This window comes from Carettochelys insculpta, chromosome 1, assembly GCF_033958435.1.
Source record: "Carettochelys insculpta isolate YL-2023 chromosome 1, ASM3395843v1, whole genome shotgun sequence".
Lineage (NCBI taxonomy): Eukaryota > Metazoa > Chordata > Testudines > Carettochelyidae > Carettochelys > Carettochelys insculpta.
Window position 1 is genome coordinate 65631795 of NC_134137.1, and position 18908 is coordinate 65650702.

Sequence of the window (18908 nt, forward strand, 5' to 3'; positions counted from 1 at the left end):
ATGTCAGGGAGATCTCCTCTTCTTTCCCCTGCCAAATTTTAAACCTCTGCTCTAAAGTATGATGGTGATTATGGCTTAATGAAACAGCTTTGACTACTTGAAGGCTTTTTGCCCCAACCTTGTTCTTGGACAAAGCCGATTTAAATAAATGAATGCAATAAACATAAATGAGTTTTATCAAGATAAGTCCTGTGGTTTAGTGCATAAGCCAGCTTCTAACTGTTCAGAGTTAAGAGGGCTCTTTACCTGGGACAAGTTACTCATACCTACTTTCAGCATTTTTCTTGGACTTCAATCCCATGTTTCTCCTGTATGTTCTTTTTTTGGAGACAGGATAACTCCTATGTTCCAAACTAGAAATAAAAAACAATGGAATTATAAATCAAATCTGTTTTGCCAACGTGAGAACACAGGATCAAGGTATTTGGGAAGGAGGGGAAAAGAATGTAAAGCGATGCGAAAGGAAATGGATAATTGATTTTTTTTTTTTTTTTTCTTTTCTGTTCATTAGTATATAGATTCTGAAATGTTCAAAAGTGATTATATGGCCCTTAAATACTGTTAGTAACGAAGTAACATAAGGCATTGGTTTTGCATTGTATCTTGTTGGTACAGGAAGGATGTAGCCAAAACAACTTTATAGTAAAGCATCACTATAAAAATGTCAGCATTAGAAGAGCTGGTACTGTAAACTGCATAGCTGCACTGAAATTTTCTCATTCATTTACCCTTAGTACAGGAAGCCATTCTCCTGTAGGAAAAATGTAATTGTCAGCACATCAGTGCTTAAAATAGTTTTTGTGTGTAAAGTGGTAGCATTGAAGCTTTGCTGGCAAACATCCAAGTAGACTTTTTTTTTTTTTAAAGAAAATACTGTGAGCAGTATAAAGCTTTTTCCTTTTTTAGAAATATATTAAATTTCTTGTAAATATTGTTGCACTTTGTCAACAATCAAATTATTCTTAAACCATATAATATAACTTTTTCCTTGAAAGCAACACTTTGATATTATAAATGCAAATATTTAACTTAGTTTTCTGTTTTCGTAAATTGTTCAGGTCGGTTAGCCATAAGTAGATGCAAAAGACAAGGGAGGAGGTCCCATCAAGTCTGGACTTTTTTCCCCAATTCTGTCTTGCTAGATGCTTATGTCTCCTTGCAGGGTCTACAGCAGCACCTTGGTGGTCTTCATGTTTGTTTGAAACCTCTGGCTACTAGTGGCTTGATAAACTTGAATATCTACCTCTTTGTCACTGGAATCAGGATGCACTTTTTCTCTTCCTTCTACCCCAGGGGACAGGGAGACCTAAAAATCTCTGCTTTGCTCTTTTAGAGGTGTGTGCTGAAATATGTTTTTTTAACTGTACTTTCTCCAGTAGCATCTGAGAAGAACTCCACTGCCTCTCTGCTCCTGCAGCAGCATTGTGAAATAACCACAGTTTTCATTTCAGTGCTGTCTTCAAGGTTTTAAATAAAAGCAGTGAAACTAACTAGTCTTATTTTGTTTTCACTGCTCTCCTAAGCCAGTCAGTGCTTTTCCCTTGTCATTGTTGCCTTTTAGTCTCTGACGTGTGTGTATACACTTTTTTTGCTTGTGTGTTAACAATAGCCAGTCCAACAAGGAAAGCCAAAAACTTGACTGAACGTTCGTGTCTCTTAGAGGTAGCCATAAAAGCGAAGCAAAGCGGTCCTGTAGAACCTTAAAGACTAACAAAATATTTATTTGTTAATGAGCTTTTCTGGGAAAGACCCACTTCTTCAGATTCTGAAACAGAACTGAAAGAACCAAGGAATCAGCTAAACATAAAAATTAAACTGTGCGCGCGTGTGGGGGGTGGGGTAGTGTTGCCAGAATTTCCCTTTTACTTTTGGGTATGCTCATTTATTTGGGGATACACGGGAGAGAATTGAGTAATTCTATCAGTGTAATGCTTGTGTTACTAGTTTTCGTCTAAGGAGTTTCACTTTTCCCTCCTTTTAATTCTCTCCCAATGGCGCTATTCTGCCCAAAATGAACATTTTATTTTTTTTCTGGGTAGTGAACATTATATATACACGCACAAGTGTTAGGGCTAGCAAACCATATAACTAATTACATAAGGTAAGGTTAGGAGGCTATGTCGAGAGAAAGATCTCACCACTCCCTGGAGCTTGCACTGATCGGGGGTTCCAGATGGTGCTGGTGGGGAGGTGGGAGGTCCAGAAGACAGGAAAAAAGTATAATCAGGAAGGAGATGAATTCTCATCCAGGCATCAGAACAGTTTCTTGTGCAAGGGTGGGCATGTTTGTGGGAATAGGACAATAGTTCAAGAAGAACACTGGATTTGATTATGGGTAAATAAAGGTGAAACAGTAGAAACATAGCCTGACTATAGCCGTGTCTACACGTGCACGCTACTTCGAAGTAGCGGCACTAACTTCGAAATAGCGCCCGTCACGGCTACACGCATCGGGCGCTATTTCGAAGTTAACTTCGACGTTAGGCGGCGAGACGTCGAAGCCACTAACCCCATGAGGGGATAGGAATAGCACCCTACTTCGACGTTCAACGTTGAAGTAGGGACCGTGTAGTCGTTGCGCGTGCTGCAACTTCGAAATAGCGGGGTCCGCCATGGCGGCCATCAGCTGAGGGGTTGAGAGACGCTCTCTCTCGAGCCCCTGCGGGGCTCTATGGTCACCATGGGCAGCAGCCCTTAGCCCAGGGCTTTTGGTGGCTGCTGCTGCGGCAGCTGGGGATCCATGCTGCAGGCACAGGGTCTGCAACCAGTTGTCGGCTCTGTGTATCTTGTGTTGTTTAGTGCAACTGTGTCTGGGAGGGGCCCTTTAAGGGAGCGGCTTGCTGTTGAGTCCGCCCTGTGACCTTGTCTGCAGCTGTGCCTGGCACCCTTATTTTGATGTGTGCTACTTTGGCGTGTAGACGTTCCCTCGCTGCACCTATTTCGATGTGGTGCTGCGCAATGTTGAAGTTGAACATAGACATTGCCAGCCCTGGAGGACGTGTAGATATTATTCATCAAAATAGCCTATTTCGATGTTGCTACATCGAAATAAGCTATTTCGATGTAGGCTTCACGTGTAGGCGTAGCCTATGGGTGGTATTTCCTTGAAGGGTGTCTCAGTGCAAGTAGGCAGTTTCAGTATTTTGGATATCAGTAGGATTTGAATTGGTCTGATGATGACTAGTTTGGGTGTGAGCCGGCCTGGGTTGATTAGCATCTGTAGCAGAGAGATCCCATCAGGCAGGTCTCTGCTTTTGGTATCTATTAGTTCAGCGTGGTTCCTGCTCTGGAAAAGCTGGTCTCCATCCAGTATGTGAGCGGTGATGTATTTCTGTTCAGTCTTCAATGCAGATGGAGCTGGGGATGTTTCCTTAATCCAGTCACCCTTCTTGGTGTGATTTAGGTGTCTACTTCTGCCAGTTTCAGTGCTTTTGTCTTTGATTCAAACAGAGGCCTGGGGAAAAGGGATTTGTTTTCCATGGGTATCGCTCTCTGGCTTCCCAAGAGCACAGGGCTGAAAGGTGATCATGCTCTGGTTCCCCAAAAATGCAGAACTGGTAGGTAACAATAGGAGGTGGGAGAAAGAAATCCTCAGAATCGATCCGCTCTTCTGGAAGCATCCGCACAGCCCTCACTATTCCAAAAGAATGGGCCAGGGATCGAAAAATCCAGTGCCTTGAGGACTGCCCTTTTGAAAAAAGGGTCTCTAGGGCGTTTATACAAGTTTTTTCCAAAAGACTCCTTCAGAAGAAGGCATTCTTCATCTGGTAGCAGAAGAGGGCTGCTGGAAAAAGTGCTGTGTTCTTCCAGTTTAATATCAAACACATTTTCTTTGTTGATGCTCTGGCATTTTTCAAAAGAGCCATAGCTTTTTCGGGGGTGGGGGAGCCCTCGTAGTGTAAAAGTAGCTCTTGTGTGCATCTCAAAACATTTGACAACTCCTTTGCTTCTTGCAATGGATACCATCTGATTTTTTTTTTTTTTTAATTGTATTGTCAGGCAAGTCAAAAATTATGGAAGGGTTTATTTTTGGGTCCTCATAGTTCTCTGAGTTCATTGAGATTTTTGTAATTTCTTATTTGAATGGTTTTCCTTTCTCTTAATAGTGTTCAAAGTAAGTAATATTAAACAATTTTTAAATACCATTACTGTAAGGGTCCATATTTTGTAAAATCAGAACACTTATTCTGAGCCTGCAGACACATAATTTGACTCGTGAATAATCTCATTAGCTTCAGTGGAGATTTGTGCATGTGCATAAGTGTTTGCGATACAGTAGACTCTCTATTTACGTGAGCATTCCATTCTCTCACACCCTCGCGTAACCTGAATTTTGTGTACGTCGGGCGCAGTTTCTTCCTCAGTGGAACGCGCATTCTGCAGCCGGGGAAGAAGCAGGTGCTCCTGAAGCATCTTGTGAAAGGTAAGTGCTGGGCTTGGGAGGGGCAGTTGGGGAGGGTTAAGTCTGGCAGTGGGTTGGGGCTGCAGGGGAGCAGGGAGTGGAGTTGAGCCAGAGCCACGTTCAGGGGTGGTGAGTGCTGGAGCTGTGCTCAGGTGGTGAGCTGGGCCGCGGGGGATTGAAACAGAGCCACATGTGGGTTGAACTGGGGTGGGAGGGTGGAACTGTAGCCACGTGCGGGAGGTTTGAACCGGGACCATGTGCGGGGGAGAGGGTGGGATTGAACAGGGAACTGCGTGCATGTGGTGAGCCAGTGGGGTGGGGGGAGGGGTCGCCTTGAACCAGAGCCTCACGTGAGGGGTGGTGAGCTGGAGCCAAGTGTGGGTGGTGAGTGGGGCCGGTAGGGTTGAACTGGGGCTGGGGGAGGGGAAAGAGCGGGATTTTGAGTTGCTCTTGACTTGCGTTAATGTGAGTTAAGTGCAACTTGAAAATGTTTAGTTCAGGGGTTTACTGTATTGTTTTAAATTGATAAATGTTATGTCTCTAAGGTATTAAACTTTAATCTTGCCACTCCAAAACAATATTACTTCAGTGTAAACCATGAAAAGTTTAGATATTAGGATTAGCTGAAGTAATTGAAAAACTTTATCTAGGCAGGCAAGACAAAAATTTCAAATCGTTCAGCATCAAACCCTAAAGTTAGCATGGGTCCACTCGGACTTGGGATGTTTGGAAGGAACTGGGACCAGTCCTTTAGAGGTCCCCCGCAATTTTTAGGGACCCAGAAATGGTGCAGATTATATTAAGTTTAAAAAAAAGAAGTTAGATGCAGTAAACTTTTATAGTTACCTGTTTCTAATGTTTTTAACAAGAGATTAAATCTATATAGCAGAGAACCTGCTTTTTACTTCTATCAGAGGAGTAGTTGTGTTAGTGTGTATATGCAAAAACAATGAGAAATTGTGGCATCCTAAAGACTTAATAGATTTATTTGTTCATATGTTTTTGAAGGAAAAAACTTTCATCAGATTTTCTTTACTTTGTCTTAACTAAATGATGAAAAAAATAAATTTTTAAACTTAACCCATCTCCCAAAATTGGACATCTCTGCTGAAAATACTCAACCTCGTGCTTTGGTGAGTAAAGGTAAATCTGCCATTTTCATTGCAGTACACCAGATAGAAGTCTTAAGTATCCTAAATCACTCCTGTCCAAACTACAGACTTTGTCAATCCACCCACTTCTCTGTGCAGCCTTCTAAGAATATTGCCAGATTGGGTGCAAAGAATTTTATTACATATTGCTGTTGTTTTCAATAACTACTCAATTTTAAATACTCATTACTCATCCTTGTGCAATAATTTACGTTCTTCCTTCGGTCACTGTACTTTTCTTACTTAGTCTCTTTTTAAAATCACTTTTTTTTCCCTTCTAAAAGTGAGTCCAGGTGGAGCGAGGGATGGGAACAAATGGTCTTATTTCTGATATCTGCACTTCTAGCATTTCTCATTTGCCACTGAGTTTTCTTATGAATTTTTATGTACAGTAGGCTCCTGAGATATACACACTTGAGGGTTAACATGACTGAGTGGTGGGGAGCTGATGCCTGGTGCCAGCTCCCTGCCTGTTAGAGGAGCAGGAAAACTGACCAGTGTTGCTGCCCTGGTCAGTTTCCTCACTGCTGTCAGTGTTGGCAGCTGAGAGCCTTACTCTTGGCTTCCACCACTGAGAGGAGCAGCTGCTGCTCCACTCCTGCCAGAGGTGGTAGAGTCAGGCTGCTGCCCCTGACATGACTGGGGAAACCGTTCCTGTCAGGAGCATCAGTCAGGCTGCTGGCCGTGACAAGATGGGGGGCGGCAGAGCCAACAGTCAGTCTGCCACCCCTCAGAGGAGTGCGGAAACTGACCAGGGCATCAGTTGTGCAAGAATGCAGACCCCATGTAAGTTGGGGGTCTACTGTATTCCGTTCTATGAGCCTCTGCCTCACAAGCTGTCATGCCATTGTTCAGTATCTCAGTTTGTAATATGTTTAAGCTTTTATTTCTCATTTAAGAGGTTTATATTTATAATTTGGCTATTTTCAGTTACACAGATCAAATTAGTTGTAAAAAAAACTGAAACACGACTAGAAGAGAATTATGCTTTTTATTATTAAAACCTGGTCTGTTATCCTATACATATGCTCACAGCCCCAACTCCTTCCTGGTTCCGCCTACTTCAGGACCCACATGCAAACAACTGACTTCAGTTAACTTCCATTGGTTTCCTATTCGATTTTTTTTTTTTTGTTCAGCTTTCTCTCTTTTGCCCTGTGATTAGTAGTGGAAGAGAATAGAGAGGATGAGTCTGAGTAGAGCTACAGTCTGAAAATAAAGATTTCAAAAGTATGGTAAAATAGCATATGAGTCTGTTAACTTTACTCTTTCCTATCTGCCTACATGGCATGCATTTCCACTTCTGCACCTTGTAAGGAAGCAGAAGAGTGAAGTAGGAGGAGTCGATGTAATGAGTCCAGTAACTTAGACATATGTTAATACTATAGAGCTTGTAACATTAACATGCATCAGAATTCAGAGCTTGTTGGTTTTTGTTTGCTTTGTTCAGCTGAACATTAGACCAAGGAGGGTGGATTGCAGCCAAGAAAATGTTGGTATAGTATACAAGCCTTACTCAACTATATCCATACCTTTTTTTCTCCTGTTTTACTCCTTATCTGAAAGCTTTGGCAGGTGGTAGAGGCAAAATTCAGTACAGTTTGGCATTACACATCCCCTTCTTAAAATCCTCTTTGGAACTTGATACTATTAAATACCACCATCCTGTTTTATCAACTTTTTTTTGCAAGTTGCTTGAGACTGTATCTTACTTTAATTTTCCCATTTTCTATTTCATAATAATAAAGTAATAGATTCCCTGATCTATGTAATTCTGTATTCTTTGGTGTGCTTGGCACTTTGGGCACTTCACTTCAGATACTTTCTCTTACAGTGAGACCGTAAGGATGAGCCTATGGAAATAATGTAAATCCTAATTTCTTCTCTAATGAAGGAAATGTTGTGGCTGTACTGCCATGAACAATAATTACATCAGAAGCCCGTGTCAAGATGAAGATTTATAGTCTGTGTTTAATAGATCAGCCCAACACTCTTGATTTTTTTCCTACAGTAATTAATGTCAAGAAAACCCAGTTTTAAATAGCTAGAAGGCCTCTGTTTCAGTTGCTATTGTTATTTCATGTTGGTGTGAGAAATGGCAAAGGTATAAATTGCAAAACTGGTATTAGAACAAGGAATTTTGCTGGTGTTATAGTAGTAGAAGAGTCCCTATGGGTATTAGACAAAATAAATAGTTCATTTCTATTACCTTTAGATTCGCTTATTTTAGGTTGGCTTTTCCCTCTGGTTTTTATTACATGCTTCATACAAATGTATGTTTGGCTAATGTGCCTTTGAACTTAGGTTTGTGGCATGTAGATCCGTACAGCACAGGACTCTCTCTCTTTGGGTGTTTTTAGTATCTGTCCTCCACCTACAGAGCCATGAACCAGCATCTTTTCCTGCAAAGATTCATTTTGGACTGCCAGTAAAAATTTTACCTTGTATTTTATACTTTGTTTTTTCTTGTATTGCCCTTGCTATGTTTTACTTTCTTAACTTCCAGTTTAGTAATTCCATCAATTTTTGTTATGGTGTCTGTTGGCTGATATTTGTTCTGGCACAGGCTCACCCAGTCTGCAAAATTTTCCCTTGTTTGGGGTATCTTAAATGGGAGAACTGAGCCTTATTTTTGGAGGCATATATCACAGGATGGGTACTCAGAATCGAAGGCATTCTGTATTGGATGCTGCTTTTGAAATAGTCAGCCTTTGAAGCATCTTGCTGGGTAAGTGAGAGAGACACTAAAATGTTTGTATTTGGAAACAGAGGAAAGAGAGAACTGTCTCCCTGAAGAAATTATACGCTATGACTTGGAAGAAGTGAGTGAGGAAAAGCTCGTGAGATTTTAACTAAAACACACATGGAAGGATTTCATTCCCTTGTAGCACTTCATTGCTATCTCTGAAATGCTGATAAAAACATTTTACATTCGCAAATCACTGAATTAAGACCTCAAATGCATTGATTTAAAACCGAAGTTTTTGTAAATTGAGTTGATTAAACTCTTAGTGGCACAGGATGACTCATACAGAATATAGTGCTTTAGTTAGTGTTAAAGATAGAGCACTTTGAAGATATATTTACTTCAACTACTTAAATCTCACTAGTCTAGCCCCTTTGAGTTTGCATATGTTTTAAGCATTTCAGCTCCTACATAGTACACTCATCCCTCGCTATGTGAGCACAATTGGTTCCCAACTTTCTGCTCATAAGCAGAAACTCTTAAGAGGGACATTAAATTCCTATTAAATTACATATAAAAGTCTCTGATAGGTTCCTATGGCCCTTAACTCAGGGAACGAGTGGCAGCAGGTGGTGCTGCTTTTGAAAGGTGAGTGAACCTTGGGTTGAGGAGGATTAAAGGTTGGGAGTAGCTTGGGGCTGTGAGCAGGAGGGAGAGTTAAAATCTGGTGGCAGGTCGTGGGGGTTCAGGCTGCCATGGTTTGGGGCTGGTGGGTGGGGTGGGGCCAGGCTGTGGGGGGTAGGCGGCAGGGGGTCTGGTTTTGGGCCGGTAAGGGGGCCTGGCTGCCATGGTTTGGTGCTGAGGAGTTACAGGTGGGGCAGGGGTCGGGCTGGGGGGGGTGGGGGAAGGGTGTCAGACTAGGGGGTTGGAGCCACAGGGAGGGGGCTCGTCTTAGTGGGGGGGGAGAAGGAATGTAAATGTGTCCCTCGTTTAAGCGAGTACTTGTTTAACAAGGGATGAGTGTATGTGTATTTGATCCTTTAGGGGCGTGGTGGTGCTAGCAGTGTATGTTCTTTATCACCCAGAGAAGCTCCATTTTTCAGATTTAGGGCCCTTTGCTCATTTTTTGTAGTTTACTTGTAAGTTTCTAGATCTGCTCTGTGCTTGATATTCCAAAACTAGTGGAATAGGCATCTGTTAACAAAAATGCAAGGTATTAATGTAAATACAAAAGCACGTCTTTTAATTACTTTGCATATAATTTAAAATGAGAAATTGGCAAAGTTAATTGTCAAGCACCTTCTTTGCTTAATTAAATTCTGTGCACACGTACAGCAGTATGAGACTAGACTAGTTTTTAAATATTTGGCAAACAGGAGGGTGTTTTGAACTAACTTAATTGAACAGCAAGGAAGACTAGCTTCTCATCATGGTGTGGATGGTGGAGGCCTGGGTTAAATCGTGGTTAAATCAAATACCCTAAATTTATACTAATATTGAAAACTAAGTAGTACACCCATCACAAAGGCCTTAATCATACAAGAAGCTCCATATACAAAGAACTTTAATCCTGCACAGAATGTCCTAGAGCACCACTGATTTTGATCTGGTTATTGAGTTCTTCCAGGCTACAGCATATTAATAGAAACTGTTAGACCCATTCCTATTTTAAATTCTTCTAATATAAATAGAAGCAGGCCCACAGATCCTTAAAGAACATAATTGTTAATGTTTAACCATTAAAGTCTAGTGATTTACATAACTTAGAAATTATGGAAAATTTCCCTCAAAAACAAAAATAGAACAATTTTAGCTACAAAACACTTTTGTCATTTAATAAATGAAACTAATTAAAATATTAATGAATCTAAAAACTCATCTAAGGAGTTCATAGATGTATAAGGGTATTTTGAACTCTACTTCTGCAAAATATTTCACTTATCAAAAAATGAATGTTAGCTGCCTTGTGAGGTCATGTATACTTTATACACTTGGGTTGACTTAACATGCTATCTTGAAGAGTAATTCTACCTGAGGCTAAGTCAACACTAGACACAGAAGTCTACTCCAATACGCAATTTTAGCTACACCAGTCGTCTGTACAAATGGCAGAAGGTTGACCTTCCTGACTGCTCATCTCTCATGAGGAGTACAGGGGGTCAGCGTTGAGCCCTCAAAGCATGATTTAACACATGCGCGAAATGAAGTGAAGATATATTCTGTGCAAGTTGAGTTCTCATTATAGTGTGGCTCTAGCCTCAGGGACCTCTTGCATTGTGATTTCTTCAGTAGGAATGAGTGCATCCCCTGACATGTTTTACACTAAAAGCTGTCAGTTCCTTTTATTAGACTTGAAATACGTGTATGTTACCTCAGTCAGGTTCCAGGTTAATGTGCAGGACAGCAGGCTTTCTCAAGCTGTGATCTGTAGTGTATGGCAATTTAACTTTTGTCCTATCCAGATGCTACCTAGCTTTAAAACATAGCTAGAGTACATTAAATTTTTCCTTATGGGATTTCTTAAAATAAGCAGCAGCTACTTTATTGGTTAAATGGATTTTGAGTGTTATAAATAGGAGGGCATCTGTGTCATGAGATTGTGAATGACAGGGTAAGATGGCCTATGAAACCAGTTCTGTCTACTCTGGGCAAAGTATGAGAATTTTGTTGTTATAGTGTAAAATATGCTTTTTGAAATACCAGAATCCTAAGACAGAAAACATGTGCTCCTTTACAAAATCAAAAACGCTTTTTGATGGTGGTGACGATCCTTGTAGTAGAATCTTTTTTTAATAATTGGGTTTAGTATCAGTGCTGTCTAAATGTTCCACACACTTTCAACCTCAGATCAAGATTATTTGCCTCAGCCTTTTTTTTTTTTTTTTAAAAGTAGTTATTCAGGATAAAAATGTGTGCCTTCAAATCAACACTTCACTTTAGTAAAAACTTTACATAGTCAAGGTGGTTTGAATTAAACATTTCCCTCCCTTGATAACTGATTTGCTATATATCTGTGTGTGTGTAAGCAGTATGCTCCTTTTGTATTTTATACTTTCACAGCAGAAAAATTTTAAAACCTAAAATCATTCTGTAAGTATATATTTCTACTGCTTTTTTCTCATTTTCTCCTACTTTGCTAAACTCTCTTAACATGTGACTTGGATGAAAGGAGAAATGACTTCTTCAGACGCAGCAGCGAACATTTTTCACGGACATTTCTGGCACCCTTTCCCCTAGAGACCGAAAGCATCCTTCATGGCAGTTACTTTTAATTCAATGTGGAACACGCCCCTCAACTTACAAGACTATGGAACAGACTGTTCAAAGGTTTGAGAGCAAACACATACTTGCTGTTGGTAATGAAAGGAAAGCAATTAGTGTTTTATTCTTTAAAACCTAATAATGGGGAAACAAAGCGGTTTCAGAATGGAGTGGAAAGATTTAAGTATGATTTTAATTGCTAATGGCAACTAAAAGATCATGATGCTGTACCTTGATACTAAAAGGAGAGCAAACTGTTGGTTACCGTCAACTGAATGTTTGCTTCTGAAAGCTATACTGAATTTACATTGTCCCTTCTCTGTTTTTAAATTGGCTGAAGTTTAATGTAGTAATGTTAATTTTCATTAGGTTCCTAAAACTTACTGTAGCAATTACTTTCCCAGAAAGGTCAGTGGGGATAGAATTTTGAAGGTGTTTCTAAGACAGCCTGTGTCTTTGTTTTTCAGCCATCTCATAATTTATTGTAGTGTATTTTTTATAAGGTAGTCCCTGATTCTGCAGCTGTATTAATGCACTCAGATGTTTGCAGACATGCAGAATCTCATTTATTTCAGTGATGTTCCCAGGGAGTGTAAGAGTTTGCTCAACCAGATCCCGCTGGAGGACCAAAACTTTATTTGACACTATACACATAAATAAACAAGTTTTATGCTTATCTCATGTGGATTGTGTGTTCTGATTTATTTTATGTGAAATAGACAAATAAGAGGTCATTGCTTTTTTTCCCCCCAAGTATTTCCATGCTGAACTGGCCACTTGAAAAAAAACATTGAGGGATTCTTGATCCTAACGGCTGGTCTTACAGTAAGTCACTTTTTGGAACTATGTTGTTGACCATCTGATTTAAAGCAGTAAAAGAATCTGAAGTACAAGAAAATATGTACTCTTGGGTTGCAGGAATAGATGTAAGAGGGTTATAGCTAATCTTGTCTAGGAAAAAATAGTGACAAACTATATGGTTTAATTGGCAAAATGCTTAAGGAATAGGCCTTGTTTTACTATAATTAAGAATTATTAAACTTTATCTGGAGAAACAGCTTGTTCAAGTTAAAAACCATTATAATTCTAAATTATATCTTATACATCATAAAATATGGTTTAACTTTACAACCTCAAAACATAACCTTGGGCATGTGCTGGTGATTGGTTTTGCTTCATTAAGTAGCTGCAATGCAATTTCCCATAAGTTAGCTGAATAGCTTGTGTGAGAGTTGTCACATGTACCTTGCTTTTTTTTTTTTTTTTTTTTTTTTTAAACAGCACTTTTCTACCCTAAGCTTAGGTTGTGGGTGGTTTTTGTTATTTGGAAGGGAAAAGTCAACTTTCATTAATTTAAAATCCTCTCCCTATAGAAATGGGACAGAGAAACGGCTCAGATGTCCTAAACTGGGATTTTGATGTTTTTCTGCTCATTGTTAGGGTTTTTTTTTTCCTTTCACTTTATTTGTTGTTAGGTAGGAATCTAGTACTAGTAAAATTATGAGGAAAGTATATAAACTAGATCTATAATGTACATATAACATACACATAATACTTCAGTTGCATCTTCTAAAGGTTTTTCAGAACATTTATTTTTAATGCAGAGCTCTCCATGACAATGCAGGGTTGTAATTTAATTTTAAGGTTTTACCCTAAAAGAAAAATGTTGAGTTAAAGAACTCCTAAGCTGTATAAATTTTAAACTCTGAATAATAGCCCTCCTCCTCAGAAATGATCTTCGGAATCTTTAGGTGGAAGATTTTCCTTAAGTAAAAGTAAGTGCATATTTTGAGGCAATATAGCCTGTAACTTAGTTGTTTTTAAGGAGAAACAATTAAAATAAAATAGGTTAGGAACCTAATAGGAAAGAAGAGTGTTCGGTAAACATAGTTGTAAAAAATTCATTCTAAAGAATCTGTGCATGAAGTATGTAGTAATCCATGCAGAGATGTTTGTTTAAAATAGATGCGATTAAAGGGCTAGTCTGTTGTATGTTTGGTTGGGTGTTTAAAGGGAAGCAATTGTTTAATCAAAAAGGTTCTTTTTATCTGCCCTAGACTGTTCATTTTTGTCAGTCAAGACTTTGACTTGAAGGAGAGGGTGCAATGAGGTGAATAAAACCATCTCAAGTATGGCTAATCAGACTTTGAAACCCACACCTTTAAGAGGGGTACATTTTGTTTTTTGGTGCAAATGTTGTTTGGTTGGTTGTTTGGGTGTGTTTGATATTTTATAATTCTATTAAAGTAACAAGCTTGGGATAGAAAGAAAACTGTATGTGTTTTTGTATCTGTTTTATATTTTTTTTATGGCTTAACCTTGTTCTATGTAAGTTACCTAAAATAAGTGCTAATATTTCAACAGATACAGAATGACTGAGTCTAACATTGCACACTAGTATGCCTATGAAGAGGCATTACCAAAGTTAATTATATCTAGTGCAAATGCTGGGAGGTCTGACTGAGCAAACAGGTAGGTGAAAGATACTTGCATGGAGAAGAGATGGAGGGGGAGTGAGTAAAAGATTTATATAAAAGAAATAGAAAACTGCCTGAATTATGTTGGTGAGAACTTCCTTACAACCAAGATTAGAACAAGAGGAACTCAGCATGTTCTGTTGATTTTGGTTTTAAGTCACACTTGGTGGAAAATATACATGGCTACTTTAATTTCTAACACTAAAAGAAATTATGTAAATTTGGGGATTTAGTTCAGTAAGGAAACTAAATGAAAGAACAATCTGAAAATGTGAAATGACTAAATTATTGCAGAGCTACCTTAAGAATATTCACTATAACTGAATATAGCTTTAAGTTCTGTGGAAAGATCATCAGCTTCACTTTTTATATACAGGTTGACACTCTCTCATCTGGCAACCTCATGACCTCAACAGTGCCAAATGAGAATTTGCTGTAGTATGGGAGGTCAAAATTGACTGGTAGGATTTACCAACACTTCTACTACTTACTGGGTTCTTAAAAGACATTTAGGGGTAGATAACTAAATAATACAGAAGACTGAGAGTCAGAGCTTGTGGCTGTAACCAGACTGAGACCATGGGGAAACTTGGCCACACCCTTGATAAGTGGCTGTCTGGCTAATTAAAATCATGCCAGACTATGAATGTCGCTACACGACAGAGTGGTGGATTAGAGAAATTCAATCTCTAATAAACTGGGTGAAAACAACTTTGAAAGTGTTGCTGTACTCTGAAAGATGAGTATAAAAATTAATGCATCTTAGATCTTTGGCCTTAATCCTGCAACACAGTGCATAGGCGCACTAGTCATTTGCAAAGTCATGGCCTTAAATTGTTATCCATATGTTTCCACTCTTACCTGCTGTAACCACTGTACTCCTATTAACGTTGAAAAGACAATGGTGAGAGCATCAAGCACTTGCTTGTTGTCAGCAATGATTGTTCCAGTTAGTCAATTAGTATAAGTGAGAGCCCAAATCAGCCTCAGTCTTTATTGCTGCTTTAAAAAAAATGTGTGTTAGTCTCATTTTAGGATGAGATTGTGAGACTGACAGGAAACTGTTTTTTTCTCCTCTCCCTCCCCCCCCCCCCCCCCCGCCAAGTTGAGCACAAACATGTGACCCCACAATGCCATTGCTGAGTTACTTTACAGAATAGTGTTGCACATACTCTTTGGAGGGGAATTGTACAAAAAAGTAGTCCATTAAGGATTCTTTCTGGTCAGTGCACAATTATTTTCCATTAGTGTTAATGAAGGTGATGCATATTTATTGAGATTGTGAGGGTTATATGTAAGGAATGCAAACTTTCTTCACCTTTTGCTGTATTTGAGTTCTCCAGAGATTACAAACATCAGAGGAAAGTCATGGAGAAGAGCAAGCATAAATATTGAAGGAGAAAAGGCTAGCAAAATGTCATCTGCAAAATGCAGGTAGCTATATTGCAGTGGTTATCCTTCACACCACTTATTTGTAGAACAAAACCTTGGAGCTTGACACAGAGGAAACTGGCTGAAAGATTTAAGAGGAATGTGAGAATTCGGCATGTTGAGTTGGAGGACAGCAAGATACAAAAAGTTTTTGGAAAAAATACATACGCTAACTGCAGGTATAATTGAATCAAGCAAACAGCACTGAATTCTGAAAAGTAAAATAAAAGCTCCTATTAGTATAACAATGGCAAATTTCATGCATTTATTTGTGTAAACCAAGGGTACATATGTACATACAGTTTGAACCTCTCTAATCAGGCTTCCTTGGGACCAGACCAGTGCTGAATGAGAGAATTTGCTGAACCATTAGCATTACCAATACTTCCAATATTTATTGGACTCTTAAGACATTTGGGGCAAATTGGAGCTAATAGCAACACAGAACCCTGAGAGTCATGAGTAGTGGGTATGAGCTTCATGGGACCATGGGAAATTTGGCTGTGGATCTCCAGCTAACTAAAATCGTGTTGGACCGTGGATGTTGTCAGACCACAGAACGGCATATTAGAGAGGTACTACCTGTACAAACATATTGGTAAGCTTGTTTTTGTTTTTCTTGTAAACAAAAAAAAAAAAAAAAGCCACCATATGTTTGAAAAACATTAGTTTTATACCAATTCAAATAATTTTTTCACAAAAACTTTTGAGGCTTAGAATTTCTTAAATGTTGAAAGAAACCTTTTGTTTCTTTTCAGTGGAATTGTTTTAGTGCCAATGAGCTCTGACTGTTAAGTCTAGTTTAAAATGCTTTTTTTAAAACTAGGCTGCTACACTTGGCATAGATACACTTAACATATAAACTGTAAGGAAACAATAAAACACACACACACGCATCCTTGAAATCCCCTTCTGCTAATGGATTTAAAATAAGTGTAAGTTAAAATGACTTTTTTAAAATGGAGATTTTTGGACTGCTGTATCAGCAATTTGGTATTTCAAAACAAACAACAAACCCAAACAAAAACTAAGTTAAGGTATATCAACTACATTATAGCTATGTCTACACTTGCCCCCTACTTTGAAGAGAGCATGGTAAGAAGCCTGATGGAATAATAGTACTGAAGTGCTGCGATGAATATGCAGCACTTCATTAGACTAATTTTCCCCATGGCAACTTTGAAGTTTCAGACTTTGAAGTGCCAGCATGCCATGTAGCAGCCGGCACTTCGAAGTGCCTTTATTCCTCAAAAGTTTGACACTTCGAAGTTGCCATGGGGAGAATTAGCCTAATGAAGTGCTGCATATTCATCTCAGCACTTCATTAATATTCTCCCATCAGGCTGATTACCTTGCCCTCTTCGAAGTAGGGGGCAAGTGTAGACATAGCCTAAGTGTAGTAATTTTATTCTATTTGCTATAATCAGTTCATGATTCAGTATCGTTACTCCCATGCATGTACTGCTCCTGTGTGCATGTTCTTTCTCTTGAAAATAGGCAAGAGAAACACACTTCACACTTTGTGCAAAAAGTTTGGTACGATGGATCCAGAAAATCACCTATGCAACTCTTAAATGAAAGGTGGAAAAAGGTGATCCAAGGATGGGAAACAACATTGATCTGGGATGTACTATATTCAGCATTAATTTAATCAAATATAGTCTAATCTGACATAGTCCACATCATGGATAGCAGAGTGATCAGACTGGTGGCACAAATGACCTGCTGGAACAAAATGGTTAGAAACCAATGCTTTATGCAAACTGAAAAGTTCAAATTTCAGGCATTCTGTTGGTAAATAGCATAAGTTTCTTTTAATGACAGGCTGTGTGATATGACCTTAAACTATTCAGATAATAATTATGCTTCTTTCTTCCTCCACTTTAATGACTATTATCTTAAGAATTAGTGATGCTAGAAACTAAGGTTATATGCCATCAAAAGTTCTTTCAGGCCAGGAAACTAACATTACTGCTAGTGTAGTGATCAGAAAGGAAGAAAACTTCATTTCTTGTGGTCACCTGTTATCACTTGTCAGTGTGTTTGTTCCCACAGTACATATGTTACCTCTTTCAGTGTAATTTTAAATATCTAGAGAAATGGGGCATTCACCTCTTCCTGGGGATGACTGCTTCATCGTCTGCAGGATTTCATTGTCGCAACACTTTCCTCAATAGATTAAATTTAATCTTTCTGTGGCTCGTAATTGTATGATCTTCCATCACCTTAAATTAATTTCCTTTCTCGATATTTACACTTCCAGATGTTAGCATGTTCCCTTTTTGTTGCTACTTAGCTAAGGTGTGCAGTTGCTTAGTTTTTGTAACTTCTGTATGTCAGTTGTTCGAGTGTAGATAAACCCTCAGTCTGTACCTTTTTCTGATTTGAATGTAATTTTCTTGTTTTCTCTACCTCTAGATCTCTCTATCCTTTTTCAATTCTCACTGGTATTTACAGTACCACTCCATTTGATCTCTCTATATTTTAGCACTTGGTTTACCTTAACTTAGAGGTCATTATTGAAGGAGTAAAATAATATAATCTTACTGATCCTGGTGACCATCCCAAGGGAGAGTCAGGATCACAGGATATGTTTGTAGGATATGTCTCAAACAAAACTGAATTTGCTTCTAAAAGACTAAAATTGCTTGCATGAGACACTTTATGCCAAATTCCAGCCATCAGCATGTTTTATTCAGCTGCAGTGTTCACCACAGTAGATTTTTGAAGGAAATGCTAGCAGACCATTAAAATATAGCTTCTGTAGTGGTCAGAAAGCATTTCCCACTACCACTTTAAAAAAAAAATCAGTTTTTCCATATTTTGTCTGTGGCTGGCAGAATGCAGTGCTAGGCAATCATTGTGACTTTTCCATTGTTGATACTTTAATAATTCATGTATGTCATATTAGTGTCAAAAGAAAACATACAGAAGACAATTACTTTGCCAAGGTTTCCTTTGCTGGTGGTGGTGGTGTTTGTGATTTTGAACAACAGCATTCTTCAGCATCAGCAGGTCAACAAATCTTGTGAGTTTTCAGCCTACTTGCAGTCCTAGAATTAGAATTGTCGATAACTGGCAGCAGGATAAAATCACCTCCCCAGTCGAACTTGCCTTTTTGCTTTTCCGTCTATAGCTGTAGATAGGTGGTTCATGTCTCACTGCTGCAGTCAACTATGACTTAAACAAAGCTAAAGAATTCAGTCGATGGAGGGAGCTAAATACATCTGGTTTAGCAGCTGGTTGCCTGGAATTAGACTTTGATTCTGCATTCCTTCACTGAGTGCTGCAGCAGTGTGCACAAGTAGATGAAGGAAGGAAAAGAGTTATGCTTATTGTCTTATCCACTTACCAACTGCATCTGTGGGAATTTTTTTCTGTTTTCCAGACAGGGCTTCCATAGTGATCATACACAAACTTGCATAGGTCTGATTTTCTGAGGTTCTGAGCAGAGTTATCAAAGACGCAGAAGAACAGTTGCCACTCTCTCTCTAACCCCA

The 18908-nt window shown here is 38.9% G+C and overlaps 1 protein-coding gene across 6 annotated transcripts in view; it reads left to right on the forward strand.

The window, feature by feature from the left end:
- TSC22D1 (TSC22 domain family member 1) overlaps positions 1 to 18908 on the forward strand; it is a 145433-nt gene that overhangs the window by 20900 nt on the left and 105625 nt on the right. The window contains exons 1-3 of one of the 6 annotated variants that reach the window (XM_074988299.1): positions 11298 to 11566; positions 12255 to 12325; positions 13865 to 13972. The exons of 3 other annotated variants lie outside the window; for them this stretch is intronic. The gene's annotated coding sequence lies outside the window, so the exon portion shown is untranslated. Of the gene's footprint in view, positions 1 to 11297; positions 11567 to 12254; positions 12326 to 13864; positions 13973 to 15108; positions 15588 to 18908 lie in introns of those variants that run through there. 2 more of the 6 variants (XM_074988264.1, XM_074988274.1) reach the window with 2 other exon arrangements.